The sequence below is a fragment of the Acinonyx jubatus genome, chromosome B2, assembly GCF_027475565.1.
Source record: "Acinonyx jubatus isolate Ajub_Pintada_27869175 chromosome B2, VMU_Ajub_asm_v1.0, whole genome shotgun sequence".
Lineage (NCBI taxonomy): Eukaryota > Metazoa > Chordata > Mammalia > Carnivora > Felidae > Acinonyx > Acinonyx jubatus.
This window is the reverse complement of record NC_069385.1, coordinates 62,891,855-62,916,722: the sequence shown is the minus strand read 5'-3', so window position 1 is coordinate 62,916,722 and position 24,868 is coordinate 62,891,855. Positions and strand designations below refer to the sequence as shown.

Below are 24,868 nucleotides of genomic sequence, written 5' to 3'. Positions count from 1 at the left end.
CTCTACACTGTTATAGAAGCACCTGTGGCTAATTATTTCACGTCTTTTTAAAAAGAGAATCTCCTAAGGATTTTATATAGGGAAGACTTAGAATCATTGAATATGAAAAAGAAAGGACACTGGGGAGATTACCTTTACTTGAACACTTCCAGAGGCATTACTTCTAGCTTCTCAAACAATTCATTGACATTTTTAACTGTTCAAAAGTCCTTTCTGATGATGTTAGTAATAAGAGTAGAATGAATTTTCTTGGAAACATTTTCAACGTTGGCCAGACATCTGTTGTAAAGAATGTAATGAAAATGGGTAAAGAGGGCAGAGAGGAGAGTGGGAAATCTTGTAGAAAGTGGGTGGGAGAAAGCAACCAGATGTGGAACAACTGGAAAGGAGATTGTGGAAAGGAAGACTGGAGCAGAATTGTCAAGGAACTGGCTAAGTGGAAGATTTCACCAAATGTTGATATGGAATGTGAATTCAACCTTCCTCAATTTTTTAAAAAAGTGAAAAGTAGGGGCACCTGGGTGGTTTAGTCAGTTAAGCTTCCAACTTTGGCTCGGGTCATGATCTCACAGACTTTGAGTTCAAGCCCCGCCTCAGGCTCTGTGCTGACAGCTTGGAGCCTGGAGCCTGCTAAGGATTCTGTGTCTCCCTCTCTCTCTGCCCCTCCCCTGCTCATGCTCTGTCTCTCTCTGCCTAAAAAATGAATAAAACATTTAAAAAAAATTTTTTTAACGTGAAAAGTAGGATTGGAAAATAATTTTCATTACCCCTTGGCTGCACCACCAGCAGTCTGAACCTTGTCCAGTCTTACTTCTTAGGTTGTGTGTTTTTTACAGAAACACAAATATACCTAGATTCTGTCCCATTAGGAGGTCACTCAACCAAATTTTAAACAACTGCAAGGACATAAATATCACTATCTAGATTGTTTCTTTTAAGACATGTTGTTGTATGGTCTCACCACACTACACTCACTTCTTCACTGTTTGTCTTTAAGATAGTGATTTCACTAGTTTGCTTCATTTTCCTTGTTGCTGTTAAATAAGGACCTTGTGCGTACTCATAAAACTCCTAACTTAATAATATATATCACTGAGGCCCTCAAAAAAAACAGATGGCAAAATTAATTGTTCAAGGTTTCCATTAGGAGAAGTATCTGTGTGAAGGAAAATAGGAGAGGAGCTGGGTAAAGCTGGGATGGTGATAAAACCACAAGCAAATCTGACTCTGATTGAAGGAAGGAGGGTAGGGACATTGCCTGGCATTGTTCCAGACAGACCTGCAGTATAAGGGAGGTTTGACAAAGCTGTCTGAGAATGTCCTCAAACCAGGGTTGCCCACCAGAGGAGTCCCATGTCTCCCAGGAATGGGTCTGCCTTCATATTCCTGCCACTCTCAGTCATTGACTGGGAGCAGCCCATGGAGCATTGTGACCTCAGCATAAATGAGTTTTGGATTTCAGAGCACAACAGCTGGGCTTTATGGTCAGTTATACTACCTGCTGTGGGGGGGTCTGCAAAGTTTATTCTCATGGCCACCACATTGAGCCCTTGCACCACTCAGATCTACTTCATCACATAGGTTCAGGAGCAGCTCCTCCATGGGTTCCATGGGCCTTTCTTCCTGAGCAAAAATGAGGAAGAGGGAGGTTAGTGTGATGAACTAAAGTTCCTATCACTACAGTTATTCTCCAACTTCTTTCTAACTGCCTTTTATCCTCAGTGATTCCTTCAGCAGGTCTTGGTGGCTTGCCAGGTGGTATGAACCAAACCCTCATTACTGAAATATTTGAACCCTTGATTATCACACCTTTCATAGTCCAAGTTGCTTCATATGACTGTTCCATTTACAGTAGGGTCAGGAAGTACTAGGATACAAATGGGTTACTTGGATTCTACATTCATTTTTCCCTGTCCCCACTGTGCAAGCAGCTTTCTGTCATTCTGCTAATCAAAATCAATTACCTCTGACAGTATGGTGATTTCCGTTGTCTCTTGTTAGTCCCTGGATGTGAGAAGTACCAAGTTCTCAGATGTAACCATAACTTATAGCTTGATGGAACTCTTCGTGTGTTCCCTGGAAGAGCTCAAAATTCTGAGGAAGGACAGATCTTCCAGTGAGTCATTCCAGTGAGTCATTAATGGCCACTCTTTTGGACCCATGCAACTGCATGAATCATTTTATTTACTTGGTTGTTCAGTTCCTTTTCTATTGTGGATACTTTCTGGAAGACAATGTATAATACAAAAATCTTCATATCTTGTGCCTACTTCTACATGACCATCAACATGCCTGTATGTCAGACCACTTTGTCTCTGATGTTCTTGTTCTTTTTCTTCCGTGCTCCAATGGTTAGACTATTAACCATTGCCCAGAAATTTATATATATTCTTCCTAGGGTTATTTCCCTTTGCACACAAAATAGGTGACTAAGTACACTGCCTACAGCTCTGCCATTGAGAAGACTTTCTTCCCACTCCACTGCTTTGTAAGTCCACCCCTAAATGTGGCTATAATGCAGCCACTGTCCATGTTTTACTTGCACCTCCATGCTGAGCCAACCCATCCACAAAAGGTTAAGCTCAGACTTTTTCCTGCTCATTTGGCTGGTAATACAGGAACTCCCAGACAACCATAAGTACAAGCCAGGGGAAGAACACTAGTATCAGTCTGTTGTGTGACATGTGATCTGGGCTACTTTCTCATGACCAGTGGACTATGTCTGACCCTGTCTGATAATTATGATTTGTTTGGCCAAACAGAATTAAGCTCATGATGGGCAGTTTTAGGTACATGGCCAGTATGTTTTCCATGGTTAAGTGTTCTGTGTTTACCAAAATCCAAGAACACAAAAGAGATGTTTCTCAAAGAATAATTTTCTACTATGCCTGGCCTTACTCCAGAATCAAGGGCCTATATTGTGATTCTTCCACTGGAACTTGCCAGTAAGTTCCACGTTGCATATTTTCCAACATTTTAGGGTCTGCTGGATTCTTCAACACTAGAAAGTATTGTATGGCCCAGATGGTGGGGCTGGACTTTCTACCACACACTTTCTTGCTCCTCTATTTTTGCATTTTTGTTTATTGTTTGTTTTTTAATTTTAGATGTCAAGCAGCAAGTCTTGTTGGCTTCCCATCTCTTCTGCTTGTAAAAATTCCATGCTGTATTAACCATTTACACAACTTTGTAGGTTAAATCCTTTGACTTTCTCTCCAACTTTACCTGTCATTATGTAGTTGGGCTGGCAATTAAGTGTCATAACCTGGTTTTTATTATTTAGAGGGAGGGCATTATTACCCACCATGGATGTTCAAGAGCCTAGATCTGTAACTGCCCCTCCTAGCATCATCCCTAGTCTGTAAAGAATGATCACTGAGTTTCATAGTTATTCTGGTGCCTTACTTACTAGCATAGTTCTGATGACCTTGGTGAAGGGCATGTTCTCTTGAGTCTTCTAGTTTATATAACATGTCCATTCATCATGCTCACTTCCCTCAGCCTCATTATTTCTTCTTCTATCTGCCAGGGTAATATTTGCATTTTGTTTTGCTTAGAGTTGGCCATCACTTTTTATAGATCTTTAAAATCCATCCCAGCAGCAAGTTTGCCCTATTGCCTGGAGTCCTTGCTAGGATATTATATTCCTTGTCTTTAGAAAATACATCTAAGGCAACAAATTCTTGCTTTTCCATCCATACATTCTGGTGCCCTCTATTGCCCTCAAAATCTAATCCAAAAGTCCTTTCTTCACTCTTGTCAGAATATATCAGCTAGTTCTTGAAATGTTTAAAGTATTTGGTCTCTCTCCTCCCTTATTAGGCCTGGCATATTCCCAGCCAGGTTATGCTCTTTTTCAACCCTAGCTATTGGCCCAGCAACCAGAAGAGAAATTGGGGCAAGCTTTTGTAGCATTTTTCTATGCAGTAGAAGTAATAGCTGTAACTAAAGAAGAATGGACTATCTTTCCAAATCCTGAGGGTACAGGGGCAGCCAGGGGATTAAGTAGTCAGCATCTTCAAGGTTGTCCATGCATATTTCCTTGTCCCATTTTTCAGAATCTTAGGTTTTTTCCTACCAATGCCCTATTTTTGCATAACATACCTGACTTGGCATTGTATTCAAACATGTCTGGAGTTCTATGACTGATAAGTAACCCTTCAGCCTGTCGCTTGATTGTGTGTAGCATTCCACTACAGGAAACTACAGCTGAAACTCTGGGTTCAGACACTGAACCATGAACTCCTTTTTAACAACCCTCAGTCGTTCATTATCCTACTATAAGGTGCCCTAGTCTGCTGTCTTTGTAGGCATTATTTCTCACTATTTTTCAAACACTTACATCATTGTACCTGCTGTAGCATTCTGCTTTACCAGGACATTTTCCTTGTCATCATTGATAAAATCTTTCGCAATTAACCTGCCACATTGTACCAAGAATTATCCATGCCCACATACTAGCCAGGATGGTATCCCTTTTACCTGTCCAGTGTTGGGTTAGCCAGTCCCAAATGTCTATCTTACTGTTCATTTGCTCAGATCAGTTTCGGTACTACTTGTCTGGTTCTTCCAAGAAGTAGACACCAAGATGGGATTAAACATGCAACTGTTTTGTTACAGAAAACACTTCTTTGAGATAAAAGGGGAGAATTTAAGGCTGGGAGCATCTTCAAACTAGAATGTGAGAGAGAAGGAGGGAAACGCCCTTGAGAATGACAAGGAAATTTCAGCAGCTTCAGGGAGTCTTCAAGCTAAAGTCAGCCATCAGAGGAGTTCCATGTCTCCCCAGGAATGAGCATCACTTAATATCCCTGCTATGCTCCATCATTGGCCAGGAGGAGGCCATTGGAAGTGTGACCTCAGTGCAAATGCCACAGTGGATTTCACAGTATAGTAGCTGGGGCCTTCTCCTTGGAGGAAGCATACAAGGCATGTTCTCATGACTTTCACACAAAGATAGATGTTTACTTCTAAAGTCCTTTCCCATTCCCCCTCCATTTCCTTCCTTCTTGGTTATAATTTATAAACGTAGTAGTTATCTTCTTATTATTTTCCCTAATATTAATAATTGGAGACAGCAAGGGATTCCATGTTCAAAAAAACCTTGGTTAAATTACTACCATACTATTGCATGGCTTCAGGACAAGTTAGATGACCTCTCTGGTTTGCAGTTTCCTCATTTAAAAAATCGTGAGGTTGCAAGATTGCATTGAGTGATCACAATGAGTGAAACCCAGTCTGCAACCTCATATATTATATACTAATTTATTTGTCATCTCTCTTCCTTTCCCCTCCCCAACTTCATGTGCCTTCAACTGGCATTTAAACAATATTTGTTGAGTGAATTAAGTAACTTGTTGACCTCAGTATTTGGGATATATTTTTCCCCTAGACTAAACAAGTACATATTCTTCCTGTACATTCATTATATTGTTTCCTAAGTACAGCCAAGATTAAATTTTCTGATAGAAAACAAACAAACAGGGGCGCCTGGGTGGCGCAGTCGGTTAAGCGTCCGACTTCAGCCAGGTCACGATCTCGCGGTCCGTGAGTTTGAGCCCCGTGTCAGGCTCTGGGCTGATGGCTCAGAGCCTGGAGCCTGTTTCCAATTCTGTGTCTCCCTCTCTCTCTGCCCCTCCCCTGTTCATGCTCTGTCTCTCTCTGTCCCAAAAATAAATAAACGTTGAAAAAAAAAAAAAGAAAACAAACAAACAGGAAAATGGTGTAAAAAATTTCCATGATAGCCAGAGACTTCTGAGACCATTTGAAAACCGTGGATGTGGATAAATCACAGATAATTTTTGGAATTTTATTCTATAATTAAATCAGTATATAATTTTAGACAATGTCTGAATATTGGGATTATTGTTAACATAGAATGTTTTATTTCAAATGCATATTTTTAATTTGCTCCACTACTTGACAAATACTTCATATATTCCAGGCAATGTGCTAGACTTACAAACTTGCACACATTTAGAAGTATACCTGGCTTTCTAATATTTATGGCAAGCTTTCTTAACTAGTAAACTAGAAAAAGACAAGTCATTATTAGAATTCCATTCCTGACACAGAACTTTCCTTTATCCGATACAAGTATATGTTCTTGTGCTAGGCCTTCCAGCATGCCCAAGGCCCTGGTTTTTCAAAGGACTGTGAACTTTCTTTCAGAGGTATATCAGGGCACAAGAGTTTATCTTAGCAGTAGTAAGCAAGTTCCTATCAAGTGTGTGTTCTAATATAGAGTTGGAGCAGAAAGAAAATCAGGCTGGCATTGTAGATTGTGAAACTCACTAAGCAGGGACCGTGTCTAATTCTGTGTCCAGTACTTGATTTTTAAATAAAAGAAAAGAAAAATGAAACCATTTTTTTTTCATGAGTATTGGAGTTTCTCATTTGAGGAAAAATAATGTTTTCACCAGAGGTTTGTAGAAGACTACACAGTAGGAGTTTGGGACTTAATTTAAAACATATAAGCTTTTGTGTAATAACTATTCACTTCAGATTCCTGATTGACAAGTTTAATACCTTTTCTTAAATATGTACAGATGTTATCAAAAATTTGATTCATTTTTAAAATGAATAATAGACAAATGTACTTTAGAACTGGTAATTGTATTTATTAATTTAAACCTTTATGGAGCCTATTTAAAAGTGAATAAAGGTTAAAAAAGACTCCTTATTGAATAGTAGTATGCATATTATTGTAGTGAACCTACAAGATTTTCCCATTGTTAAAAATCTTTTCCTCAGGAGGGGCACCTGGGTGGCTCTGTTGTTTAAGCATCAGACTTGGGCTCAGGTCATGATCTCACCATCCATGAGTTTGAGCCCCGCGTCGGGTTCTCTGTTGACAACTCAGAGCCTGGAGGCTGCTTCAGATTCTGTCTCCCTCTGTCTCTGCCCTGTCCCTGCTCGCTCTCTCTCTCTCTCTCTCTCTCAAAAATAAAGATTAAAAAAAAATTTTAATCTTTTCCTCAGCAGAGGCTGGAAGATGGCAGCAGAGTAAGAGGACTCTGGGCCTGCCACGAATACAACTAGATAACTATCACATCATCCTAAATATGCCAGAAATTGACCTGAAGTCTGACAGAACAAACTCTACAACTAAATGTAGAGAAAAGGCCACATGGAAGAGGGTAGGAAGTGTGGAGATGGGGCCTGGGAGAGAAACAGATTGTGGCTACAACAACGGGGAAGCAGCTGTGGTCACAGAGGAGGGTGAGAGACAGACTGGCACTTTGGGGGAGCACACCAGGAAAACAAAACTCCATAGCAATTGGCTTGGAAAGGGAGAGGGACTGAATTTTGTGAGTTCTTCTAATAGTGGAGCTTAAAGCCTGAAGTTCTAAAGGTCAGTGGGTGGGGCTGGGATAGAGCCCAGAGGACATTGGGGCTGCTCTTAGAGAAAAGGCAGGGAAACAGCCCATGGACATACAGTGTGGAAACAGTGATCTGAAGAGTGCATAGGACACACAGTGGGGAGGTTAGTTGCTCATCTTGGAGCAAGTATGTCCCAGAGAGACAGAGTTCACGGAGAGATCCCTCAAAACAAAGGAATTGGTTAGTGCCATTTCCCTTCCCTGACCCTCAGCTTAAGCAAAGAGACACTGGTGGGAACCAGCACAGGGTGGACACTCCATACCTAACTTGTTTACATCAAGCCCCGCCCCCTCTGCAGTCAAGTGCAACTGCTTTTTCCAGCCACACTTGTCTCAGTCCCAGCACAGCAGTCCCCTTCCCCTCGAAGACTGGCCCAACCCCTGCCTACACCAGGTCTTCTTATGTGGGAGTTTGCAGGGCCTTGATTTCCATAGCACTGTGATAGATCTCAGTTCACAAGCAGACCAGACCACACCTAGTGAAAACTTGCCACATTCAGGATGGGCACCAAACACTGCCACAACAGACAAAGAGAGCCTCTGCAGAGGACTGGCCTGAAGGATAAAGTAGCCAAGACACAACAGCAGAGTGCACACAGCACACATTGGAGACACTCCTAGAAGTACCGGGCTCTGGGAAACAAGCGGCACTACATGGCAGGGCACTACAGGACTTCTTTTTTCATAAGGCCATTATCCTCAAGAAAAGGAGATGTAGCTGACTTGCCTAACACAAAGAAACAGGCACGGAGACTTAGACATTTTAGACAAAATGAGAATACAGAAAAATTTGTCCCAAATGAAAGAATAGAACAAGGCCACTGCCAGATATCCAAACAAAACAGATACAAGTAGCATGCCTGATGGAGTATTTAAAGCAATGATCATAAGGGTACTCACTGGACTTGAGAAAAGAGTAGAAAACATCAGTGAGACCCCAAACAGAGAGATAAAAAAAGAACCAATCAGAGATGAAGAGTGCAATAAAGGAGATTAGAAATAGGCTTGATGCAATGAATAGCAAGCTGAAAGAAGTGGAGGAAAGAATTAATGATCTAGAAGACAGAGTTATGGGAAGTAATCAAGGCAAACAAAAGAGAGAAGAAGAATTATGCAAAATAAGAATAGACTTAGGGGACTCAGTTACTCTATCAAACATAATAACATTCATATTATAGAAATCCCCGAAAAAGAATAGAGCAAAAAGGGGGCAGAAAACTTATTTGAAGAAATAGTAGCCGAAAACTTCCCTAATCTGGGGAAGGAAACATATCCAGATCTAGGAGGCACAGAGAACTCCCGTCAAAATGAACAAAAGCAGATCCACATCAGGACATATTGTAATTAAACTGACAAGATACAGTGATAAAGAAAAAAATTTTTAAGCAGTAAGACAAAAGAAGACAGGAACTGTCAAGGGAAAACCTATAAGGCTAGTAGGGGATTTCTCAGCAGAAACTTTCCAAGCCAGAAGGGAGAGGTATGATATAATCAAAGAGTTAATAGAAAAAATCTGCAGCCAAGAATATTCTATCCAGTAAGGTTAACACTCCAAATAGAAGAGATAAAGAGTTTCCCAGACAAACAAAAACTAAAGGAATTCATGATGACTAAACCAGACTTGCAAGAAATATTAAAGGGGACTCTTGGAGTGGAAAGGAGAGATCAAAAGTGGCAGTATACAGGTAGGAAATACAAAAGCAGTAAAATGAATATTTCTGTGAGAAATCAGTCAAAGAACTCACAAAGTAAAAAGATGTAAAATGTGATACCATATACCTAAAATGTGAGGAGGAGAGGGAAAAGAATGGGCTCAAACTTAAATGATCATCAACTTATTGTAGAGTACTATATGAAGAAGATGTTATATACAAACCTAATGGTAAGCACAAATCAAAAGCCAATAATAGATACACAAAAATAAAGAAAAGAGATCTATTTATAGCAATAAAGAAAATCAACAACCTATGGAAGAGTGAAACACAAGAAAAGATCAGAGAAAATCTTCAGAAATAACCACACAAGAAATAATAAAATGACAACGAATACATAACTATCAAAAATTGCCTTGAATATAAGTGAACTAAATGCTCCAATCAAAAGACATTGGGTGACAGAATGGATAATAAAACAAGATCCCTCTATATGCTGCCTATAAGAGACTCATTTTAAACCTCAATACACTTGCAGATTGAAAAAGGTGTATGTAGAAACAGTTATTATGAAAATGGATGTCAAAAGAAAGCCAGAGTAGTAATACTTATATCAGACAAAGTGTCTTTAAAACAAAGACAGTAACAAGACACAAAGAAGGACATTATATAATAATATAGGGGATAATCCAACAAGAAGATAAAGCAACTGGAAATATTTATGCACCCAACATAGAAACACCCAAATACATAATACAGGAAATAACAAATATATAAGTAATCTTTAATAATATAATAATATAGGGGACTTTAACACCCCAGTTGCATCAAGTGGAGAGATCATATAAACAGAAAATCAACACAGAAAAAATGGCTTTGAATGACACACTGGACCAGATGAATTTAACAGACATACTCAGAACATTCCATCCTAAAACAGCAGAATATACAGTTTTTCAAGTACATATGGAACATTCTCCAGAATAGATCACATATTAGCTCACAAAATAAGCCTCAAAAAATTCAAGATTGAAATCAGACCATGCAACTTTTCTGACTACAATGCTATGAAACTGGAAGTGAACCACAAGAAAAAATATGGAAAGATCAGAAATACATGGAGGTTAAATAACATGCTACTAAACAATGAATGAGTCAACCAGGAAATAAAAATAAACAAAAAAGTACACGGAAAAAAAAAACGAAAATGAAAACACAATGGCCCAAAACCTTTACGATGCAGTAAAAGTGTTCCTAAGAAGGAAGTTTATAGCAATAGAAACTTACCTCGAGAACCACAAAAAATCTTGGGGCTACTGGGTGCCTCAGTCAGTAAGCATCCAACTCTTGATTTCAGCTCAAGTCTTGATCTCATGGTTCATGGGATGGAGCCTTATATGGGGCTCTCCGCTGATAGCCTGATGCCTACTTGAGATTCTCTCTTCCTGTCTTCTGCCCTTCCCTGCTTGTGCTCTCTCTCTCAAAATAAAATTAAATAAATAAATAAATAAATAAATAAATAAATAAATAAATAAACCAACCTGAAAAAAAAGAAGCACAAAAAAATCTCAACTAAACAGCCTAAATTTACACTTAAAGGAATTAGAAAAAACAACAACAACAACAAACATAACCTAAAGCCAGCAGAAAGCAGGAAATAATAAAGATTAGAGCAGAAATAAATGATATAGAAACTAACAACAACAACAAAAAAACAAAAACAAACAAACAAAACAACAGAGCAGATCAATGAAACCAGGAGCTGGTTCATTGAAAAAAATCAATAAAATTGATAAACATCTAGCCAGACTTATCAAGATAAAAAGTGCTCAAATAAAATCACAAATGAGAGAGGAAAAATAACAACCAACACTATAGAGATATAAACAATTATAAGATAATACTACTAAAAACTATATGCCAACAAATTGGACAACCTGGAAGAAATGGATAAATTCTTACAAACCTATAAACTACTAAAACAAAACAGAAAGAAATAGAAAATTTGAACATACTGATAAACATCAAAGAAGTGGAATCAGTATTCAAAAACTCCCATAAAACAAAAATCCAGGACCATATGACTTTATACATGAATTCTACCAAACGTGTAAAGAAGAGTTAATACCTATTCTTTTGAAACTATTCTAAAAACTAGAAATGGAAGGAAAACTTCCAAATTATTCCATGAGGCCAGCATTACCCTGATACCAAAACAAGATAAAGTCTCCACTAAAAAGTGAAGTACAGACCAATATCCCTGATAAATATAGACACAAAATTTCTCAACAAAATACTAATACACTGAATCTAACAATACATGAAAAATAAATCACTCACCACGATCAAGTGGGATTTTTTCCTGGGTTGCTAGGGTAGTTCAATATTCACAAATTAATCAATGTGATACATCACATCAGTAACAGAAAGGAAAAGAACCATTTGATCAGGGGCGCCTGGGTGGCTCAGTTGGTTGAGCGTCTGACTTTGGCTCAGGTCATGATCTCACAGCTCTGTGAGTTTGAGCCCCACATTGGGCTCTGTGCTGGCAGCTTGGAGCCTGGTTCGGATTCTGTGGCTCCCTCTCTCTCTGCCCCAACCCACTCTCATTCTGCCTCTGTCTCTCTCAAAAATAAATAAAACATTTAGAAAAAAAAAAAATTTTAATAAAAAAAGGAACCATTTGATCATTTCAATAGACATTTGACAAAGTACAAACATAATTTGACAAAGTACAACATCCATTTATGATAAGAACCCTTAACAAAGTAGGTTTAGAGGGAACATACATCAACATAATAAAGGCCATATATGAAAACCCACAGCTAATATCATCCTCAATGGGGAAAAACTGAGAGCTTTTCCCCTAAGGTCAGGAACAAGACAAGGATGTTCGTGCTCACCACTTCTATTCAACAGAGTCCTGGAGGTCCTGGCCACAGCAATCAGACAGCAAAAAGAAATAAAAGCATTCATCAGGAAGGAAGAAGTAAAACTTTCACTATTTGCAGATAACACAATACTATATATAGACAACCCAAAAGACTCCACCAAAAACCTGCTAGAACTGATAAATGAATTCAGTAAAGTCACAGGATACAAAAATCAATGTACAGACATCTGTTGCATTTCTGTGCACCAATAATGAAGCAGCAGAAAGAGAAATTAAGAAAACAATCCCATTTATAATTGCACCAAAAATAACAAGAAACGTAGGAATAAACCTTAAAAAGGGGTGAAAGACCTGTATGTACTCTGAAAACTATAAAACACTGATGAAATAAATTGAATATGACACAAAGAAATGGAAAGATAATCCATAGTCATGGATTGGAAAAAAAACCAACATTGTTAAAATGTCTATAGTACCTAAAGCAGGCTTTAGATTTAGCGCAATCCCTATCAAAATATCAATAGCATTTTTTAAGAACTAGGATCAAATATTCTAAAATTTGTATGGAACTACAAAAGACCCCAAATAGCCAAGCAGTCTTGAAAAAAGAAAAGCAAAGCTGGAGGAATCACAATTCTGGATTTCAAGATATATTACAAAGCTGTAGTTATCAAAACAATATGGTACTGGCACAAAAATAGACACATAGATCAATGGAAGAGAATAGAAAATGCAGAAATGAACCCACAACTATATGATCAATTAATCTTATACAAATCAGGAAAGAGTATCCAATGGGAGAAGTTCTAGAAGGCAAATCTGATGGAAGGTCAGTATTTGCCAGATGCCAGGGATGGGGCCAAGAATTACCTACAAAGCAGCACAACAGAAAGAAACTTTTGAGGATCAAGGAAATATTCTATACTTTTATTAGAGTAGTTGCATTACTGTATATGATTGTCAGAATTCATCAAAATGTACACTTAAAATAGGTGCATTTGTGTGTAAATTAGAAATCCATAAATTGATATAAGAAACATGTTAAACCTGCATTGATTATTAGCAAAACATCTTTTTTATTTAATGTTTCTTTATTTTTGAGAGAAAAAGAGACAGCATGAGCAGGGGAGGGGCAGAGAGAGAGGGAGGCACAGAATCTGAAGCAGGCTCCAGGCTCTGCGCTGTCAGCACAAAGCCCGACACGGGGCTGCAACTCATAAACCTCGAGATCATGACCTGAGGAGAAAGTCGGTCACTGAACCGACTGAGCCACCCAGGTGCCCCTTTTAACAGAACACCTTAAACCTATCTGCTTGCTATTAAGAATACAAGCTGTTTTAAGAATGTAAAACAAGGGTACAAGTAATCCACAAACCCAAGCATTGTGCCTTGCAGCAAGCATGTCTGTAAAAGCTGTCTGAGTATCCTGATTTTGTTCAATTCAATCAAATCTTTACACCTAGGGAATAAAATTCTGATCAGGTGGTTAATTGGGTCCGGTTCTGATATTTCTAATTTACCAAAATCTGAATCTTTATTTCCTAACAATTATTAAATGAGTACATGTTCTTATAAAAAGCAACACAAGGTCGAAGAGCATCCATCATTCCATCACCTAAAGAAATTATTGCATTTGGAGTATTCCTTTATTTTTAATGCAATTTTTACATGTCTCTGATAATATGGTGAGTGCTATTTTGTGAGCGTGTTTCTTACTCAGTATTAAATCATTAACATTTTCCCAAGTCATTAAATATTCTATAAACATCATTTTAATAACTGCATAATGGCTCATCATATGCCTGTACCATAATTAACGATTACTCTTTTAATGGCATTTAAGTTTTTTTTTCTAAACAGCAGTCACACTGCCTGGCTCACTGAAAGTACAATGAAATTTTTGTTGAATGAGTGAATGAGTCATAAACAATGTTGTGAAGAACATCTCTTTGTCACAGCCTCTGTATTTTACGAGAAGCTAAGATAAATTTCTGGAACTAGAATGTCTATGGTAAATATATACAAAATGTCTTAAAAATGTTAAAGGCACTCAATTCATTTATCTCAAGCTTTTATCTTGAGAGAAAGATGAAAATGATATTATATCTGGGTTTTCAAAAGTTAATTAAGACACATTTTAAAATAATTGTGTTTTAGAGAGTTACAGTTCATTTTGAACAGGCGATTTATTTTAATAGTGTACTAATGTGATCAGTTAAAGGTAAAACTCCACCTCTCCTTCTTTCTTCCTTTTCTTAAAACAAAAAACAAAAAACCCAAAAACCCTCATGGTAATCCTATCTCCAAGAACATTCTGGTTTTATTTTTTATATATATATTTTTAAGTTTTTTTATCTTTTATTTTTGAGAGAGACAGAGAGAGAGAGAGGCAGAGGCAGAGACCGACTCTGCACTGACAGCAGTGAGCCGGTTGCAGGAACTGTGACATCATGACCTGAGCCCCCCAGGTGCCCCTAAAAACATTCTAGTTTTATATTGTCTCTGATTCCACTGTATTTCTTTAACTTCAGTTTCTAAATTCAAGATTTCTTGCCTCGATTATAGCTTCTGCTGCTTTTTTGTCATTACTGCCTTTTTCATACAGTTTGGTCTTTCTGTAAATTCATTTCCACTCTGGCACTTACTGAGTAGGAGATTCTAAGAAAACACAACTAGTCTGTTGTAATGGTGGCAGAGTTAACACTTTTTTTCCTTGTCCTCTGCTCTATATTAATCTGCCCTGGTTTATTTTCCCAATGCAGCAGCAGGCTGCTTTTTGTGTTGATTCTTCTTTGCATTATTTCTCAAAGTCAAACTTCCTCATTCCTGAAAGGGTGAGTTTTAGGCCCTATTGAACACATTTCAGGTCTTCTAATCAAGTTGGCTGTGAAGGTGAGAGTGCTGGCTGAGGATCTGGCTCCTTGGCTGAGAATTGCTTGATGCTGGCCCCTACCTACTCCTGTCTATTCTCTCTCTGATCTCAGCCTTTCCTATGCAGGGAGAGGTTATTGAGCCTGATGCAATGATATCGAGCTAGAAAAAAGGGTTTTCTTGCAATATTGCTGCTAAGACATCAATTTGGGAGGCTCTTAATTTCTTTGTAGTCTTTTCTAATTTCTCCATTTCTAATTCTCCTCTTTCATCATAATTTGGAATAGTTGTTTAACGTAAAAATATTGTTATTTATTTTCAAAAGACTGCTTTCCTGAGAGAGAAGTCACTTTTTAAATATTTATTAGATAAATTATGTCAGGAACCTTATATAAGTCACGCCCAGGACTTACATCCGTATCCATAAGACCCAAATAACCAAACTAGTGTGTTTTCTTGATAGTTTAGCCACCCTAAAAATGAAGTCCATATGCCACATACGTAGCCTGTCTGGCTTTTGCAAAGATGAGTCTGAAAAAAGTAAATAAAATAGTTGCAGCAATTCAAATGATTAAGTAACAGCATTTCAGTATTTCATATATGTTTCAAGGAACATTTATTCTTTCACTTCTTTGAGTAGAGTTCAGAAACTGTCTGTTTGAAATTTTAGAATTTCTATGTAGCTTTATAAAATCTGCGAGGGAAAAAACGTGGCTCATTATTTCCCTCTAGGAGATGTATTAAAACTGAGGTACAAAAATCTGAATACAGGTGAATAAGAAATAGACCAGACACCGCAATGAGTAAAATTTCCCTCTGAATCAATTCAGTCTCACACTGTATTAAAATGATCAGTTCCTACCCTAATTGTTTTCCAGTAGTAGAAGTAAATGCTCTCTTAAGAAAGTAACATCATATAGAACTTCCAATTATCTCTCTAATTTCTCATGTAAAACATTTTTAAAAACTATCAAGCATGTAAAAGTTAATTAACTGAAAATGTAGAGAAAAAAAGAACTAATCTATAGGAAACTTAGATATTGGTCATATCAGACAAAAATTCACAGAACTTGAAATTATAATAATCTAATAAAAATTCTGAAAATAGAAAAATAAATTCTGGAGGTGGATAATATACTAAATGTAGTTAAGAATACAAAAGATGGGCTTAACAGCAGAATAGACACAGTTTAAGAGAGAATTAACAATTTGGAAGAGAGGACAGAAGATAATATCCAGACTGAAGCAAAGAAAAAACAAAGGATAGAAAATAAGCAAAAATGTAAAAAATATGCAAAACATGGCTAACTGGTCTAACATATATGTAATTGAAGTTATAGGAGGATAAGAGAAAAAGAATGGGGCAGAACCCATTTTTCTGTAGTAATGAAGAGGTAATTGGTTTAGAGTTTTCCAAACTGGACAGAAAAAAAATTGTATCAGACATCCACAAGCTTTGTAAATTCCAAGTAGAGTTAACAAACAAAACAAAACAAAAACAAAACCACCTAAAAACAAGTACTACATAGAAAACTGCTGAAAACCTAAGATAAAGAGACAATTTTTAAAGTAGCCTGAGTAAGAAGCTTAGTTTCACAAGAGTAACAGAAAGACAGATGAAGAAATAAGCCAAGAAATAGAAAGACTTGGAATTCAAGAAAAATATGATCTAGACCAGGAGATTGAAGATATCCTTGGGTTGTTGCTGAAGGGATTATCTTAGTATATCAGCTGTGCCCAGATTTAGAAATTCACTTGCCCAGATAAGAGAATAAAGGCATAAAATATCCAACCTGTTGAAAAGTTCCCTTGTGGTTGCCTTTTCTAGGTCACAAATGACAGCAGGAGATGCCCCAATAGAACTGGACTTTCTTATTTTAGTGGGGGAAATAACAAGATCCCTGGTAGAGGCCAAATAAATCGGGATGCATATCTGTCATAGACATAGTAGAAGCAATATTTACCACAATAAATCTTGGGAATGAAAAAAAAAATCTGACTGCTTTTGCAGAAAAGCTCAAATATTTTACAAGGTTATTTGCTGACATGTGACAGTAAATAAAGCTGTGATATCTTGAAACTCAATCTAAAGCTTTTTAGGCTAAGCAATACTATCTTCAGTTTTAAAATGCATTTCTCTCCATTATAAATGAGTTGAGAGATACTGTTTAAGTGGCTAGTCAAAAAGTATGGCTCAATTCCCTTGGCAGCTGCCCATTTCCTTGATTCCATTACTATGCACTTCATGAGGTCCTGTCAATGCCGCCAGCTGAGTAAGGGTCAAGGGTTTGGCGAAAACAGGTGTTGCTCAGACCATTTTACTTGACAGTAGTGAGCACTGAGGTCACTGACCCAATGGAAGGAAAATAGGCCCAACAACGGTGGCAAGCTGTACGTGTGACATTCTTTGCCCTCTTTTCTACATTCATTTCCTTTTTGACTCATGGTGAATCTTTTCTTTTTCAACAACATAAGGAATGCCTGTTGTTTCTGGGCCCTAAAAGGATTCAAGTCTAAAGATACCTGTGGATTGTTGAATTTTCAAGACAGGATGAAAAGTTATATTAGGCCAGTGTCTGGGTCATTTAGTGATAAATTCTGACTTCTGTCAAGAAGCATAAATAAAATAAAATAAAATGTACAGATGAATTAGGCAATGATTTTTTGTGTGTTTGTTTAATCTGCTTTGACTTTAATTTTCCTACATACAAGTGGATATAATGTTTTTTTTCATTTGACTTCTCTTTCTTTCTCTCTTTATTTTCTTCAGATTTCCATTGCTCTATTTTACTTTTTCTCTCTCACAATCTTTCACACTCTAGGTTGCTTATACATATACACACATACATCAGCACATTTCCCTCTTTAAATAAAGGGTAAGGTTTTATACAATATTTTGAGATTTTTATTTCAGGAGTATTATTAAGGGATGAAAATTGGGCATATTTTGAAATCTTTGAAATATAGCTGTAAGTCATATTTCTACTTGATGCATGCCACACAAAATTAAAATATTCCTGCCTTTTACTGTATTTTTAGATTCTTTTAAAAGTAGCAATCTTCTATAAAGATGCCATCAGGTGGCATTAAGTGTCTTAAATAATTTTGCAAAATATAAAAGGTATTTCACTAGATACTCCTATTATTATTTTATAGCTTAGGTACTATGCAGCCTTCTAATACTGTAGAGTATTTATGAAGACAACTGGGAATTAATTTAATAAGTATTGAGTTTAAAACCACTATAGCATATTACATTGCCTAAGTAATACCAGTATAAATGGGGAAAAAAGTTAAAGAGTATATCAACATGAAAATGATAGTTAAAAGAAATATCATTATGTACTGTGATGGAATGATAATGTTATGAATATCTGTTGGTATATTCCAGCAGTTAAAAGAATCTGTTTTTTGTAAGTGGAATAGACACATTTAATCAACATCTGTCAAATTCAGACTTGAACAGCTAAGGGAAAAACCAAAGGCAATGATTATGGGGGGTTTATATTTATAAGGAAATAGTATATGGATCAGTTTGTAAGCTTCTTTTTTGATAAAATGAGAAATACCAATTGTTTTCCATAAAACAAGTTTACTTTTACATTTGACATTTAGTTTGCACATGTTTCTTTGTTTTACTTTTCAGGCTCAACTTTCCTACATAATTAAGAATTTGCAGCTTAGGCACTGCCAAAAACCACATCTGCACTGAAATCAATTATCTGTGTTTGGTAAGTGGGGCCGAAAACATTTGATAAATATTTTTTGTCTGCAGTAAACTTCAATGTTCATGTTTTAGCTATGATTTTATTGAAGACACTTAAGAAAATTTCTAAACATCTCTAAGGATTATTTTTCCCAAACTGCCTTGTATTTTGGCAAGGTGGGGTCTTGCTTTTATGGATATATTTAATCTATTGTACCCAAAGCCAGAAAATTCTGGTATACTGCCATTCGTTTTTTTAATTTTTTTAAATTTTTTAAGTTTTATTTATTTATTTTGAGAAAAAGAAAGAACATGAGCAGGGGAGGGGCAGAGAAAGGGAGAGAGAGAATCCCAAGCAGGGTCCTCGCTGTTAGCACAGAGCCTGATGCGGAATTCGTTCGAACTCGTGAACCACGAGATCATGACCTGAGGTGAGATCAAGAGTCGAGACACTTAACCAACTGAGCCACCCAGGCAGCCCTGGTGTTCTGTCATTCTTAAATAAAAAACGGGAAAGACCAAAACTACATGCCTTTCTATAATCCATTTGAATCTGGTAGTTTAACTTTCCATCAAAGTCAAGCTCAAAGCAAAATACTTCTAATTGATCATATTAAAAAATTAAAACTTACTGGTCTTAGTCTGCATCATATATCATCATATTGGAGACCAGTTTCAACATATAAATTTAGGGAGAGAGAAACATTCAACCTGTGGTATCACTCTTCATTGCTATTTCTTTCATCACTTTATTCTGTAAAGATTAGGAATTCAGATACCAGGATATTTTACTTCAGTGGTTCATCCCATCTTCCTTAGAGAGTCAAAACTTCCAAAATACCTATGCATTCTCTGACTATACTTGGCCCTTGGCCTCAGTTTTCCCTTTGGCACTTTTTTTTTTTTCCTGAACATTGAATTATGTACACAAAAATGGGCCGTGATTTTCATCTTTGATAATATCAGCACAAAATACAAAATTCATCCATTTATTACTGTTGTTAGTTAAATCATTTACAAAAATGATAACAAACAATGAGCAATATTACAAAAGCAGTTAGAGTGATTGTGGAAAAGTTAATCTAAGATCAGGGTATAGAAAAAAAGTATAAGGAAACAAAAGGTTGAGAAAGAGAAAAGACAACAAAATTTAAGAGAAGTGATATTGAGTGCTAATCCATTCAATGAATATTTTTTGAACAGCTACTATGTTCTAGATGCTGATCTATTTCCATGATTTGCCACTAATCACTTTGTATTGATAATTTTTATGTTAAATATTTTTCTGATATAAAAGAATGGCTTTTTGTAGCAAAATTCTAATATGGAAAAATGTCTAAAAAGAAAAATGAAAACCTCTTTAATAACATCCTTGAGTATGAAGCATTGCTAACATTTAGTATATTGTCTTTTTTCTCTGTAATACTGTTTTTATTAAAGTGCAAATCTAAATACTGAGCATATATTCTCATTTTTTAAAGTTAGCTTTAGTTTTTATTAATTTCCCATCATATTAAAAATCTAAAATATTTTAAATGTCTCTATGATATTTCAACAAATGTCTGTACCAAAATACATTTAATCCTTCCCACACTCGGGGTTTGAGGTTATTTACAGTGTTTTGTTGCTTTATCTAATGCTAAAATCAGTATTCTCATTCATATATTTTTGTTTTTTCTTCACCACATACATCCCCAAAATAAATTCCCAAAAATGTAACTGTGAACATAAAACATAATTATATCCAGCAGAATTATCTCAATAGAAATGTGTAGTAGTACCTTGAGACTATGCCTAATTCTTGGTTTCCCCTTACCCTACTGTGAGTAATACTGAAAAAAAAGTGATTAGTAGAAAAATTTTTGTTGATAATGAATGAAGAGAGTATCTTGTTTTAATTTGCATTAATCTGACTGCAAATGTGGTTGAATATTTTTCATATGCTTGTTAAGCATTTGTATCCTTCTCATATCATAATAGCTTACTGAGCTATTAGGTTTTTTCTTATTTATTAACAAGAATTTATTATATATTAATATTATAGATGTATTTTTATATTTATAATAAATTTCCCAAGTATCATTTACCTTTTCATTTTTTATATATATTTGACATACTTAATTTTGACCAAACTCAAATCCTTGGAGTTTTCTATTATGATTTCTTCATTTATGTTTGGAGTCAATCCCATCTAGAGAATTGAAAAGTAAACTGATAGAATTTCCTCTAGTTCTTATTTTATCACCAAACACCTTTATTCTTATGGAATAATTTTGGATTATTATATGAAGTATGAGTGCTGATTAATACATCTATTCTCACAAGTAAATTTCGCAGGTGAACTTTAGGATCATTTTGCCATTTTGCTATTAAATAGTATATCAGTTTCAGGAAATTTCTCCTTCAGATTTTGTTTAGCACAAAGAAAAGATACTTCTTAAAATTTTATATCTAAGAGAAATTTAGGTCTCTTTATTCAAATAATATTGTGAAAATTACAGTAACACAAAAATAAAAACTATAATATAATAATGAAGTATATATTTTATAATACATGATCATGTGATATTATATTTATACTACTATATAGTATACATTGTACAGTATAGTATATTTTGTATTACTATATGTAATATACTAATATAAAGCTGAAAGTTTAGTAATAAAACTAAATTATTTTTTAGGTGATTTCACGTTTTGGTTTAAATCATTTATTAGTGTTTTATTATTTTGTTGACATTGCAATTCTATTTTACGTAATTTTATAACTGATTATTAAAGGTATTAGGAGAAAGATATAAAGAGGAAAATAGTGCTATGTTAAAAGCTTAGACTTTTGATTCCAAAGTGCTCAGTTTTTCAATACTAACTTTGGAAAAATGCATATTTCTGGTGAAATTATGTGCCCACCAAAGAATTCTATTATATAGAATTATTATATAATTAATTATTATATTAATTATTATATAATTGTGACGGTGGGAGAAAGATACTTGAATATATGCAAGATATACAAGAATATCACTAATATACCCATGTACCGCTTCTGTGGGAATAACTCAAAGCTCTAAATGAAATGAACACTAGAGAAACCTCAACAAGGGGAATACAAAGAAGAGGGGAGATACTGGGATCAGTAAAACTTACACTGTTTCATCCAAATTTACCATTTGCTTTATATAATGCATAAATGGGAGTGTATAATATAAACACTATATTAAAATCCTTGAGAAAGGACAGATATTCTGTAAAGGAAACTTTAATAACAATATCAAATTTGAAATATGTAACCATCTCAACAAAACATAGAATTTATGGTTGAAGATGAGAATAAGCTGGGGAAGGAAGTAAGGAAGTAAAATTTTTCCAAATGTCTCTTCTTTCTGCAGAAAAAGAGAGAAGAGTGAAAGGAATGGATTTTATTCCTCTGAGCTAATCTTATTGCAGTGGGGTCTAAGTCTTGGATAAAAGAAAGTAAAGCATTTTGATGTACATAAGAGTGCATCTGAGTGGGGAAAATATCTAGCATATTCTTTTCTAATCATGATAGAGAAATATATGCCTGATTATGTAAATAAGAAAAGGAGAATAATATCAATTACATGATAACTTGTGGTATTACTTTCAAATTTACAAGTAGGGAAGAAAACGGATCAAATGAAAACAAAATAAAATTTGGTACCTAAGAAATATATAATTAAGATCAAAACAACAAAGTCAAATTTATAAAACAACACTAAGCAGAAACAGACTGAATTTTCTCATTAGAAGACAAAAAAAAAAGAGGGATGGGGAAAGAAACACTAGACAAAAGTAAAGAAGGTAAAATGTCAGTGGTCATATCAGACATATTGCAATCAGTGTTAAAAGCCTGAAAATGAGAAAGATACCAAGCTCTGATAACACACTCCAGTTAGAAAGGTGATATGCCATGATCTTGTATTTGACAAGGCACAAAATAGCTGAATCTGTTTTTAAACGGATATTTCTATTATCCTCTATCAGGTTTGGAGAGAGAGAGGAAAAAAATAGTCATACAAAATAAATTGCGTATTCTCTATATATTGGAGTTTATGTCTCTTGAAAAGGGAAGATACTTATTTTGGGTGCTCTGAAAAATTTGCAAAAATCTGACCATACTTGGCAGAAGAAAACGTTGAAAACTTTAAAACAAAAAAGTTTTTTTCAGGTTTCATTATTGATTATTACCAAATAAATAAACATAATAAAAATATAAAAAATGCAATTCATTTTGTGGAAAATACAAAAAGAAAAAAAATCACTTTATGACAAAATTGTAAAGACATAGCAGAAGTCCTACCAAAGGAAAATGCATGAACATCTTGATAAACAAAAAAGAAAAAGATTATAAATTATTTTACAAATTAAAAAAACTGCAAAATAAAGTAGAAAGAGACCATCCTAAAGTTAAAAATAGAAATTAAGAAAGTAGAATACAGAAAATAGTAAAATTTAAAATCAAGACTACTTAACATCTGCAATATACAGATGATTTTTGACTTACAGTGATTTAACTTTGGATTTTTCAACTTTACCATGAGAAAGGAACAGGCATTTAGCTGAAACCATACTTCAAAATTTGAATTTGGATAATTTCCAGGGTGAACGATATGTGATGCTGGACAGCAGCAGTAAGCCATAGCTCCCCCAGGCAGCCGCATGATCATGAGGGTAAATAACTGATACACTTAAAGTAATTCTGTCCCCATACAGTCATTCTGTTTTTCACTTTCAGTACAGTATTCCATAAATTCAATAAGATATTTAACACTTTATTATAAAATAGGTTTTGTGTTAGATGATTTTGCCCAAGTGTAAGCTGATGTAAGTGTTCTGAGCATGTTTAATGTAGGCTAGTAAGCTATGATGGTCTGTACATTAGGTGTCATTAAATGCATTTTCAATTTATGATGGGGTTTATCAAAATGCAATCCCACTGTAAGTCAAGGAAGAGCTGTAATGGGAAATATCTCATAGGATTTATTAAAAATAAAAGTGAGTAAAAGAAAAAAAGATGAAAAAATGTAAAAGAGATAACTACATATTTATTTCATATAACATAATATATACATATATATAACATGCATATACTTTTATATATCATAGGTACAAAATTATGAGATAACACCAGGTATAGCTTCATGAAAATATATGATAGAAAGGATAATTAGTGTCCCTGAAAATACAAAATTTCCGAAAACTAGGCATGACTACTGAATAGTTTAGAAAGGTAAATAAAGATTTACCTTTGAAAAATATGAGATACTTTCATTTCTGATGACATCATGGACTGCATACTGTGCAAAATATTTGCACTTCAAAATAAACAAAAAAAAACTGTTCTTACTCCAAACAAAATAGAAACCAACACATAGACTTGGGTTAAATATAGATATGAATCTCAAATATGTAAAATGCACTTAAAAATTAAAGAAAACCATAATCCTTTAAAATTAAAGGCTTTTACCCTTTAAAATAAGTTTTAAAAATATTGAGCAAACCTTTCACAAAATAGGATGTACAAGCTACTAAGAATATGAAAATTTTATCAAAAATTGTTTTCCATCAGGGAAATGCAAATTAAAGCCCAATGGGACATTCCTTCACAGTCATTAGAACATCAAAAAATTAAGATTAATAATGCCAATTGTTAGCAAAGTTTCAGAGCAATAGGTACTTTCTTAAATTGCTGGGGGCGGGAGTTGTAAAATGTTAGAACTACCTAGGAAGGTTATCTGACAATTCCAATCCTATGTATTTACCCAAGTGAATTAAAAACATAGTCATAAAGTAATTGTTCAAGGGTATACGTAGAAGCTTTATTCATGATATCTAAAACCTGAAATCAGCAAATGGCTCATAATATGTGAATTTGTAAACAAATTCTGATATAATCACAGAGTGGATTACTACTCAGCACTATAAAAGCAACAAATTACTGAAACTTCCAAAAATCTTTTAAAATTATTATTATTTTATTGTTATTATTGTTGTAGTTGTTATTATTGTTAGCTAAGATGAAGCTGCATACAAATGCCAGACATAAAAGAGAATACTTTTTGTATGATTTCTTCTTAAACGTTACATCACCATATGTTTCTTTTTTTTTTTTAATGTTTATTTTGAGAGAGAGAGAGAGCATGAGCAGGGGAGGGGCAGAGAAAGAGGAGGACAGAGAATTCCAAGCAGGCTCTGCATTCTATCACAGAGCTGGATATGGGGCTTGAACCCACAAACTGCAAGACCATGACCTGAGCCAAGATCAAGAATTGGACGCTTAGCCAAGTGAGCCACCCAGGCATGCCCGTATGATTTAATTTATATGAAGTTCAGGAACATACAT

General features: G+C 35.2%; 1 long non-coding RNA gene across 3 annotated transcripts in view; it reads left to right on the top strand.

Moving 5' to 3' along the window:
- LOC113598756 (uncharacterized) overlaps nt 1-24,868 on the top strand; it is a 943,191-nt gene that overhangs the window by 775,655 nt on the left and 142,668 nt on the right. For all 3 annotated transcript variants that reach the window (XR_003419461.2, XR_008298453.1, XR_008298454.1), the window contains one exon: nt 18,445-18,529. This is a non-coding gene — a long non-coding RNA (uncharacterized LOC113598756). The remainder of the gene's footprint in view (nt 1-18,444; nt 18,530-24,868) is intronic.